This window comes from Diadema setosum, chromosome 6, assembly GCF_964275005.1.
Source record: "Diadema setosum chromosome 6, eeDiaSeto1, whole genome shotgun sequence".
Taxonomy (NCBI): Eukaryota; Metazoa; Echinodermata; class Echinoidea; order Diadematoida; family Diadematidae; genus Diadema; species Diadema setosum.
This window is the reverse complement of record NC_092690.1, coordinates 12,885,845-12,898,228: the sequence shown is the minus strand read 5'-3', so window position 1 is coordinate 12,898,228 and position 12,384 is coordinate 12,885,845. Positions and strand designations below refer to the sequence as shown.

General features: G+C 42.1%; 1 pseudogene; it reads right to left on the bottom strand.

Annotated features, from left to right (window-relative positions):
• Positions 1-1,549: 1,549 nt before the first annotated feature.
• Positions 1,550-11,476, bottom strand: LOC140229540 (NFX1-type zinc finger-containing protein 1-like; annotated as a pseudogene).
• Between the last annotated feature and the right edge of the window lie 908 nt (positions 11,477-12,384).

Here is a 12,384-nt window from a genome sequence, read left to right as displayed (position 1 = left end):
GCACAGAATGTCATATAATAGCCTGGACAGTGTATAATCGGCACGAAGTAATTATTCAAAATTACAGATGACAGTTCCTAACTTCAATGAATCACTAAATGAGCTTTGTAGTTTTCAAATATACACAGCACCCCTTTCGAGTAGGCCTACATGTACAAAACTTCTCACTACTTTAATAAGTCTATACCTATGGAATCATTGATTATACATTCATGGAATCACTACGATTAATTAACGCTCCTTCTTTGAATTCCTCCGCGGTCATGAAACAATTTTAACATTCTGACCGTTTGTTTAAAAATCACCCTTCAGGGTCATAGCATGAATACAGGCTATATCTGGGTGAAGGCTGTGGTAACTCGGAATAAAATTGCAGTTTTGATCAAAAAGTGATTGATAATGGCGCATTATGCATATCAGCACATGGAACTATAATGATGTCACACTGTGAACAAAACTACATCATTCTGAACAGTGGAACGTTTACCCAGGGACCCTGGATTAGGCACGAAGAATGATTCTGAGATACCGTGGTAGGTCTTATACAAGTACACAGAAGTGGAGATTTATGATTCATAGCTTAATCCAAGCTGCGAGGATCCAGTTGCCAGTATTGGCGACACGGTATAACAAACGCATACTAGTATTATATAAACTTGCAGTCAAATACTAGTGGTAGCCCCGCAAAATGTATAATGAAAACAGTTGATTGCAACTGATTGACAAATTGCCCTAATTTGAAAATAGTTGAGTAGAACAGTTCACTCTAACTAATTTTCAGAATATGAAATATTCTCCGTACAAAGTTACCACAAGCAATGTTTAAATGTCAATAATAAAAGGAAAGATCGTCATAGCATTTTAATCAACCATTAGATAGAGTATAGAAACGGCAAGACCGGTATAAAGACAATTACTGTATCTCGAAGCGGTTCATCGAAAGCACTCGTGTTCAAGTACCTATAAATATTATATATTCCTCAAATAATGCTAATATTACAAATTCTGACCAGATTCCGAGAAAGACGCATTAAATGAGTTGCATTTTCATTTGAAAACAGGGACATGTCGAGTCCCTTGTACATGTCCAGCAATTGATCATTTTAATATGATGCAAACTATCTACAGAACGTCACCGTCTAACAATGGAGTTCAGGTAAAATGATACAGTATACGAGCGGAGCAATACATATACAAAATGAAAAATGAAAATACAAAATAAAATACAAAATGAAAAAAAAATTTAGAATGGAAGAAAACCAAAAAGTCAAAATCACAGCAGCAGGTTCGGAAAACAAAAACACAAAACAAAACATGCTTTAAACAGTTTGTTGAAGTCATGTGACAGAGTAATAATAAAGTTAAAAATTGACCATTCTATAGGTGCCAACATTGACGTCTTAAAGTAACTGGTTGGCACATCAGCATTTCAACTATAGAAAAGAAGCGAAAATCTCGTTTGTTGGCATAACTACTGTACTTCGGTAATATACCCTCGACGAAATATTTCCACATTGATTTTTTTTCCGAATCTAGAACGAGTCCGAATTCATCTTCTTCGATTCTGACTACGACCCCTCCCTCTTCCTCGTCCCCGTCTTCGTCCTCGGCCCCGTCCTCTCTCCTGTTGCATTTCCTGTCTTCGTTTTCTCTCACTCTCGTTCCTTTCGTCATCGCATGCTGGGCAGATGTTTGAATCGCATTCGCTGCTCCTCTGTGCATGGCCCACGGGACACTGCCTCCAGGCATCCAAGTGACTTGACATCTGCTTGGGAGGGTCACCTAGTGCCATGCCTAGAGAACGGTTTGCTGACCGAACAAACCCATTCATCCGGTATATCTTCGTCAATAGCTGATCGGCTGATCTCCACCGATTGTTTCCGAAGCGGGTCGCAGATGTCAAAATGGATACGAGTTCCTCCATTTCAGAAGTATCCTTCATTCCTTTAATAAGAAGCAACAGGGATTCTATGTGCATGATTTGCCTTTTCAGTTCAGTCTCCGTATCATGGATCTCCTGCTCGGTTAGCTCGACAGTGTCTCTGGTTAGAAAATCCTCAACCTCATCCACACTGGTTTGAAGCGTCTCCACCAACATTCCAACAGTTTCGACATCCTTTACCTCTTTGCATGCCATGTAATCTCGGAACTTGCGAATGCATGAACCGCTGCACGACTGTACGCGACTGATCATTTTAACCCGGAGACAGATGCCTTTGCTATGATCAGGGAGGTGAGACATCACCCCCTTGCTATGATCTGACGTCACGTGTTGAAGGCCTTTCGCCCACCCCAGTAAAAGTGATGACTTTTTAGTTAGACCATGGAGGTGTCTCCCCTCCCTGATGGCAAGAGGCTGACAGGTCAGGCTGTCGATCTTTTTAGTTGTTTGAGCCACCTGATTCTCAAGCTCCTCTTGGGATTTTTCAGCAGCGCAACGTAAACTCTTTCGATAGGTGTGAAGGAGGGAGCCGTATCGCCGACTGACCCTAATCAGTTTACCACATCTCGGACAAGAAGGTACCTTCAATGAAAATGTAAACACAATTTCAACTTCTTCTTTGTTTGCAAACATTATGTACTCTACTCATTAATGATTTTCGATATCAAAATATCTTGTGCAGTATTATGTTATGATGTAAATCATTGCAAATTCTAGAATGACGCGGTATACACCTGTTATACTCCATTCGATTTGTGTCGCAAAGGATATCTATTCAATACATGACACAATATCCTTTCGTGAAACACTTCCGAACAGTTCATCTAAGGCTGTCGGTTGAAAGAAAAACAAATGTTTGATAAAGCGAGGGTAGTAGTAAATGCCAGTGAACTCTGTAGGGAGAATGCCAAAGGAAAGTATAAATCTATCATGTGGGTAATAACCCTGACATAACGCCAGATGAATCCGATTCGAACAGGCTACACCGCGGCTGACATTTTTCTCTATAAAGGTTAATTACTCCATCCTGTTGACTTATTAGACTGATAAGAACACATTTGACCAGCGTGAGCAGAGCGACACGGTGTTAACGTTTGGAAACCAACGTTGCTTCTGTATACGTAGAATATTAATTGATAAATTGATTAATCAAATAATTAATCAAAATCTCTCTCTGTGTTCTCTTCACAACAAACGCTGTAATTGCACATGATCTAATAACCGATTCTCTTCCTTGTGTTTATGAACCCATTTAACTCTTCGCAATTCCCCTTCGTCGATAATTTCAACAAGTTTATCATTTCAAAACGAGGAGATTGGGAAGCATCTTATAATACATGTAGTCATGATGAAACTGATTAGTATATCATGGTTATGTAGCGGTATTATATCATAAATCAATAAAAGTTTTACCAAGATCTTCTTGAACTGTGTCAATGCGGTTGCTGTATTTTCTGTCTGATATCCAAGTTTTTTATCCAGTTCCTTTACCTCGAAGACATGACCGCAGTCCTCAAGCTGGATGTATCTTTTAATGAAAGCAAAATTGTGACGTCAAATCATAATGGCAATATATTATTTAGACACCGACATGATGACGAGTGGATGGTAGGCGCTATAATCCTACATCTCATTTCATAAGCTTAGTGTATACTTATTTCTTGATGTTTAAATGGAACAAAGGTTTATCCAGTGATAATAATCCTGATTATATTATTATAATGATAAATGCATCAGCAATTTTCTGTGACAGATATGAGTTTCCTAGATATCAATAAAGTGTTTTATATATTATATACATATATATATAAACACTGTTATTTATATAATACAAATACACCATAGCATATTTTCAACAATGTTGTTAAGAATGAACTTTGAAAAAGTATATACATTAGGTCAGTTTACAAGGAATCGCATCTTTCATCGAAGTTGTGTATGTTCTATGTACGATAATTCTCATTTGATTACATGTTAAAAGAAATTATTGCTGAAATTGATGATTGCATCGTGCTCCTGACGATTACGCCCGGGACAAATTGCAACAGAAGACAAGGACTTAGCACTTCAAATGTTAAAAGGTGTCACATCGAAAATGCATTTCCAGGTTGTTTCATGTACATCACCTATCGGTCATTCAACTAGATAAACATGTTTACGCGTAGGGATGACGAGACAAAGAGTGCGAGTGAGTGAGCGAGAGAGAAAGCGAGAGTGAGAGAGAGAAAGTGCTAGGACAGGTGTAAATGTTTTACAAGTCGCGCCATCGATGACCGAGAGGAGTTCATTTATTTTTGCATGTCAATTAATGTAGAAAGAAAAGACAGGAAATAGCTCCAGTTCCGGGAGAGTGCGGTATAGGTGTTTTCGTTCAAGTCCATTTAGTTGTATCAAATATTCCAAATGCCTCGAAAAGGAGTGTCGCAGTCGAGTAGCAATTTAACAGAAGAGTTGGATCTTTTCGGGGCAGACACCATTTTGATTTCACCGAGAGAACATTGAGTTAGCTCCGTGATGGCAGGAAACCAACCTGCCACACCCAGGCGCCAGTTGGCAAGATAATTTCGTGTCCAAGCCCAATTTCGTTTGCGGCCAGGAGCCGTCCGTCCACCTTACCGTCAGCCTGTGTACTGGCTGAGTAGAGTTCAGATTTTGTTTGCTGCCAGGAGGCATATTCCAACAGCCTTTGCAGCCTTCCAGTAGACAAGAAGAGGCAATTTGGTTATATTACACCGGTCATTGATGGCGCCAAGGCCGAGGTCAAGTTTACTCCCAGGCAGACGCATTCCCAGCCGAGTGACTGTGTCCGCCCCTCGCTAGGGAGAAATTTGGACGCCAGTGAATACGGAACGCGGGTCCTCGCGACACTCTGGAGCTAAAATAGCAACCTCGCATACAAGGACGCCCCACCCACGAATCAGTTATGTTCTGGAAGCGAATAGCTTGACAATTAATGTGACTCTAAGGACAACGCAGGTGAGCGACGAACCTGGCGGGTGCACGACACCCTGTAGATATGATTGATTATGATGTGTCGCTGAAGTAGAGAGATGAAGGTCATGTTAAATTGGTAAAAAGATGAAAATAATGTGCACATAATTCGAATATTGGTATTTATACAATCCATGATAATTGCGGGTTAGCACAGAACCCGGATGTAAATGGAAGCAGTGTAATTGAAGACAAGTGTTATAACCGCGGTAAACCGTCGTGCGTGCAGGCTGGTCATCTCAGGATCAGCACTACGGTGGTGTGAACCAAATAGTGTTGCGCTTGATAGCAGATTGTCAGGGATAACGAATTGATAGCGAAGCTGTTATAATTATTCTGAACAAGTTTCAAGCCAAAATTACAAGTGGAACCGGACCAAGGCAGGGTCCCGTTTACATGGTTGTCGAATATGAGTATTGTAATTTAATTTATCTCACTCAGAATTTTGATTTTGCATTTCTTGTTGGTCACAACTCCTCGATTTCAGTCCTGTAAATATTCCACAAATGCTTATATTAAATTGTACATTAAAGTGAATGGCACGAGTGTGATTGAAGATTATTTAAGTCCGCCCATGTGACAAAAGGTCTAGGGCAAAATTAATCCCCCCCCCCCGGCAATTACCCCGGACCCTTTAACTGACCGTAACCGTAACCCTAATCCTAATTCTGAATCTAATCCTAACCCTAACCCAAACTCTATACCCTAAACCTAATCCGAACGCTAATCTTTCTCTAACCTTTTCACTAACCAGCATTTAACCAGGAGGGGGGAGGGAGGTTAATTGCCCTGATACGCTAACAAGGTACGTAAATGCTTACCGTGATACACTGGGGTCTTCGGTTCCGAAAAAGCGTTGTTCCAGCTCGGTCTTGTCACAGACTCTACATGGCGTCGGGCAAATCTCTCCACAGAGACCAATGCAGGGATGTCCGCACTTTTTCCTCTTCTTAGGACAGGGCTCGTCACACGGTGGTCTATCACATGGTTCGAAACATAGCTTGGAGCAAATGAAGTGTGGACAGTTCCACTTGCACCGCTTTAAACAGAGCTCACAAGGTACACTGCAAAGGATGACGGCATTGGCCATGACGGCATTTCTGTGGACACCCTTGTTGACACGACGAACATGGCTTCCCACACTTTTGTGTACATTTGTGTCCACAAATCAGCATCTTCTTACAAGGTTCTGTGCAAGGCAAATGGAGACGTCCTCGATTACACTCACCACATGTACCTTTGCAAGAATGCCCACATAGCAATGTTGCGTCACACTTTACGTAACATGCGCTGGGTTTGTCAGAGCATTTGGCCGTCACTCTGTGCCTACATGGCCAGTCATCTCGGGTTATCATTTCTCCACACTCTTCCGTGCAGGGCTTTCCGCATTTACCTCGACATTCGTGACCACATGCAAGTACTTTCTCGCATTCTGAGGTACACATCACTTTCTTTGGATCCTTAAAACATTTTACCATTTCAGAGTGACCACACGGAAGTCTCTTCAATACGAGCTGCTGACACTGACTCTTATCGCAACATTTTGCTTCCATCTCACACGAGAGAATCTTCTTCGTTAGAACTTCACACACGATACTGTTAATATCTTTGTGGCATGGAAACATCTGCTTGTGTCCACATGGAAGCGTTCGCTCTATTTCTTGAGAACATTTTATTTTGCTGGGATCCTCGTGACACTCCACATAGCAGGTGTGACCACAATCCAATATCTTTTCCACGATTTCCTCGCACTTGCCTTGCTGACAGCACTTTCCCTTTTTTGTGTGGCCACATCCTAGCCGCCGTGTGACGAGGATCTCACACGACAGATGTAGATAATCTGGACTTTCGTGGCAAGGGAGGATGCGCTTGTGAGAACATTGTAGAGTCTTTTCGACAGGCTCATTACACTTGATATCAGATATGCTCTGGCCACATTGCGCTTGGCATGGGTGCAAGCAAGGTAGTAGCTTCTCGATAATCACAGACTCGGAGCAGTTAGTGGGACAAGGCTGGGAGCACACGTTCGGGCAAGTGTGATTGTTACTGCAAATGGTCTTGAGACACTGTGCCTTACATTTGTACAAAACATGATCTCTATCAGTAAGGTGACAAAGTTGTCGGCATACATGTCCACATGCTAGCCTAGCTTCACATGGCTGGGTACAGCTTCCATTTGGGACTCTTTCAAAGTCCTTTGCTGTTTTTACAACAATTTCTTGGTCAGGGTGGTTTGCACATTGCAACTGCAATGACTCCCCGATGCTGTTTGTTTTCTTCAGATCCTCCACAATCTCTTTCCACAAGTCATTGTGCTCAGCGAACATGGTGAAGTTACCGATGCAGAACATGCCTTTCTTCGCCCTTGACAAGGAGACACACAGCCGATTTGAGATTCTCAGAAAGCCAATCTTGCCATCGTGGTTACTCCTGACGAATGAAACGAGAATTATGTCATTCTCTTCTCCTTGGTAATTATCAATGGAAGTCACCTTCACTCCTTGAAACTTATCGCGCGTCATTAGTTGTTTGATGTGAGGAAGCTGCCCTGTGTAGGGTGTCAGGATGGTGATCTGATGTGTCTCGTATCCCTGCTGTATGAAATAATAACAGAGAGCAACCAGGAATTTTGCTTCATGCAGATTGGAATGACTTTGAATGTCCTCATTACATTCCTGTGTTTGTGAGTGATCAATGAAGAACATATTTTTGGTTACACCTCGGACGTTCTCAAATTTCTTCACAGAGTCGTGATCATCTAGTACATCGTAGAAGTGTTTCCTCATGACATCCGATATCTGAGGGGGCATTCGATGTTGAAGTTGTAGCTGTGTGTACGGGAATCCGTTGTTGATAAGTCGTTCAAACAGGGAAATGTCCAGATGATATTTCTTTGCCAGCATGTAGACGTTTGGCTTGGGTCTGAGTTGTTGATGGTCACCGATAAGGATGAGCTGTTGGCATGAAGAATGGAGGGCAGTTGTGATGTGAGCCTCGAGTACTTCAGCAGCTTCCTCAACAACCACAATTTTTGGTCCCACTCTTTGAAGTACATGCTGTTTGTTAGCAGCCCCCGTTGTCGTCATGCCGATGATGGTAGCGTCTCGGAGCACTTGCACCTTCTCTATATCCTTGGCTTCTTCTAGTTGTAAACACAGTTGCTTATACTTGTTTTCGTAGACAGGCAGACGAATACGAAGATCTTCGATGTACTCGCTAAGCCATACGTGATACAGTGCCCATCGTTGATTTGGGGACATTTGCCACACATCTAGAATTTCGTTAATGGCAGTTGACACAATTCTATCTGCTCCAAGCAGCTTTTGGGAAATGTACCTCTTGAGCTGACTGTTTGTTTGAGAGAGATCGAGACCTAGAAATGGGAGGTTCTCCTTTTTGTCAGCTATTTCTGTCTCAAAGTCTTCTTCGATCATGCGTTCTACCTCTATGAAGTCCCCTTCCTGCTCAATATCTACTGAACTGTCGTCGGCTCCTGTCATTTCCTCCGCTACAAACTCCTTTTCTTCATTTGCCTGAGTTGTATTTAGAATACTGTTTTTGGTTTCTATTATATCTTCTGCTACCTCCTCTTCTTCTTCGTTTGCCTGCTCTGTATCTAGCGAATTGTTGTTGGCTTCCGTCATTTCTTCCGCTACCTCCTGATCTTCTTCTTTGGCCTGCTCAGTATCTTGAGAACTGTTGTTGGTTTCTGTCGTTTCTTCCGTGCCTTCATATATCTCCTCCCCTTCTTCGTTTACCTCGCGTGTTTCTCGTCCTTGCATCCAGTCAGAGTAACTTTGACACTCACACAGAAGCCATTCCACCATCCACGAGTCAACCGTCTTCAAGTTGCAAAGTCTGAGGAGACTGTTGTAATGCGTCCATGACATAAAGTGCCAAAGTTCAGACTCGTTAACGATCCCCGCTTTAGCTCCAGCAAGTCGCGCCTGCGTTCGCTCCACGATATGCTTGGCAGCATAAACTTCCTTTCTGAGAAGCCTGACTCTTCGGTCAATATAGTTTTCCTGGTTTCCATCAGGGTCAGGTCTTTTGCTACCACGAAGTAGTTCATGTAGATTGAATTTCTCGAGTGCTTTGCTTTTACTTCGACTACCAATTCTTACAATACCTACTTGAAGGAACTCTAGAATACCTTCCAAGAATTGATCAAGGGCATGATTTGTATAGCAAACCAAGAGAATGGGTCCAGGATCTTCTTGAGTACACCATAAATGCCTATTCCGAACAAGGATTTCAACGATCTTGAGACCGACATACGTCTTGCCTGTTCCTGGCGGGCCCTGAATAACGGAGAGTTCGTTAGTCAGTGCTCTCTTCACCGCCTCAAGTTGTGATGGATCAAGTTTGACATCACCACCATTCGGCCAAGCATCATCACTCGTGACTTCAATTTCTTGCTCCAATTCTCGCTGCAATCCAAGTTTCAAGCGAGTACTTGTCCTTTTATTAAACAGTGGGGATATGTCCATTTTCTTGTACGCAGTGTGCTCTGGTGATTCATCACACTTTGTCTGCAGATAGACTGGCACGTCTGCATTTTCACAGAGGCCGAGGATGTATCTTGCAAGGGGCAAAGAAGTGGATTGCATTCGCTGAAGTCCCTGCAAAACTGGATGATAAGCTCCAAAGAAAACAGTAGATTCTGCCATGACAAAAGTTCTTCCCAACAGGCGGGAAGCGTCTCCTTGATCGACCAAACGAATAGCAACAAGGCCGGCTTCCAGTTCTTTTACATCTCCGTTGGCCACTGTTGCAAAGAAAAATGAATGGAAGTTGAATGGAAGTCATCGCTGGAAAGGAGAACTAGAGACCCAAACATAAGCCTCTTAGCTGTTTCCCATCGAACTCCTGGTAGAGTCTTGAAGGACATACAATGAGAGACGCCGGAAGAATCACAAATGGGTCGAACAAATCTAACGTCTTCATATATTCGGATGTCATGAATTCTGGGTGTCTTGTTGGGGTGCTCTCTTTTGAAGGCAAAGTACTCTGAGAAGCCTATGCGTAACGGATAGATGAAATCTTCCTTGAGGAGTCTAAACTGCACATCTAGATAGTGATATCCATCCGCGTAAATGCCTTTCCTGATATGAGGCCGAAGGAATGGTTGATACCCGGCCTCAAGTTCTTCTGCGGTGGGGAAGATGCCTTGCTCGCGAAAATTATCTGGAGGAGGATTCTTGAGGGCGCGATCCAATTGACGTCTTTTGTCCTGCTCCTTTTCGAGGGCATCGATTTGGTGTGATAAGTCAGTCTTGATAGACTCTAGATGCTTGTAGAGATCTGGCAATACTTCTTTGAATCCTTCCACGGCGTCTACCAGTAGACTGAAGGGAACCTTGACATCTGTCACTCGACTCGGCAAACTCTGTAGCATTGTTTTGAACACGATGAAGACGTCGGTTAGGACAGTTTGTATTTCATCGACACATTCGTCTGCCAAACTTCTTAGTCTGATGAGATAGGTCGGGAGATGAAGCGTAAGCAGTTGTGAGTCAGATACCAAGGTGAGTAGCATGGTGACTGTATGTTCTGCACCTGTGGTTCCACAGATATATGCCAAACTTCGCCATATAAGCCTTTGCCTTTCTTCACCAATTCTGGGTTCATTGAAACCGGCTTCTACACATCCCTTGAGTGAACTAAGCTCCATCGCTGCCTCGGAAGAATCTTTATGAAGAATGTCCTGTAGCAATTTAGAGCTTATAGGTCGAAAGTTGCGATGCCGATGCTGTTGGCTCCCACTGGAATGAGTACTAGATGTAAATGTCAGGGGGAAACATAAAAGCGTATATAAGTTTGTCATGCTGCATACTATGTAATCTTTACTGACAATCCTCAAAAAAATAATATGCGCTTTATCAATTGAAAAATCATAGTGAATGAAGACGTGACTTAAATTCACATTGAATTGCGATTTTTCTGGTTAAATTTTCAAAATATATACATGTAAAATACTGCGAAACAAATGGAAACTTTAAAAAAAAAGTCAAATGCAAACAGCAAAGATAAGAAATAATTCCATTGTTAAGCAGAAGCAATAATCAGGTACAGATCCATTCTGCTTTTATCCAAAGCTATCAGTTACTACGTAAAAAGTTTTGCCGTTGTATTTTCTTCTTATTAGGCCTATTATTAGACACCCTTCCAATGAAATAAAGCGAAAAAGAACGTATACGTCGTATGATCATGCAAGCCTTTATTGTTATTATTAGGTGCCCTATTTTTTTAAACAAAGATTTACTTTCGGTCATGTTCAATGTGAGAACGAGGCAACATCCCAACGAAAATGTACCTGGGAGGATCATGTCTTGTCCCATGGCCTCGTCGACCACTAGTCGAGTGTGATACCCCTCTCCTGGAACCATCTGCACCTCCCTGTTCCACTTCGGGGTCCCGAAGGGGATCTGGATGTCGTCTTCTTCCTCGTTCAGTCTCTTCAAGGACCCTTCCACCTTGGCGTCTACCTATTCTCCCTCCACCACGCCCCTTATCGTGACTGGCGTTTCGTGGACTTGCCATTACTGGATAATGAGATTCAGATATAAACATGATTTATCGTAAAGTTGGACATGACACCAAGTTTACGTAAAAAGTATATACCTCTTCACTGAACATAATCATTCAAACTTATCATTGTCTGTAACGTCTATAGCAGGCCATGCCCGAAATTGATAGGATCCAGTTCGTGAGGTAAATTCTTATGCCTGCAGTATAGCAATAGATTGGATTAATATAGAATTTGATGAAGCTATTCCTATAAATTCACATGAAATAATTGCGAAGCTTTTCCTCCTTGAGACGACCAATATGTCGTCCACAAACAGTGGCCGTCTGTAAAGCAAATCGTCTTGAAGAAAAAAAAAAAAGGAAAACTCCCGAATTCATAAGCATAGACTGTACGTGTGCGGGTTGGAGAGAGTGTGTTTGGGCCGGCTTGTATCCTGTATCCTGTATCTGGTTACGGATGTGTGTTAAATTCTACATCAAGTAGGAAATGGAAGATTCTAATACTGTACATTATATGCAAAGCGCAGTGCTTTACTTGTACTGTATAAAATATATCTGTGCACGTGCTACATTATTTGGCTTTTTAGTGTGCAATGATGCTTGATAATTCTGTTATTAACATAGGCTACATGAGATAAGCAATATCCTTCCTTTTGCAACGAAATGTAATGTGATAAAGTATTGCCGAACAAGTTATTCCAGGGGGGAAAGTTAATTAGATATAGCATAATCTTTCTGGAAGGAACAGGTAAAGAATCTACATCATGAAGAGCACATGACAGGTGCACGAGGGTAGTCCTACATCTATTTTATAAAAATATTATAAATGTAGTGATTGCAAAGAAGAAACGTCGGTCATTTTAGCTATGAACCAGCGACGGAGTAGGAACGCTAACAACAGAAAATTAGCAAAGTACGTG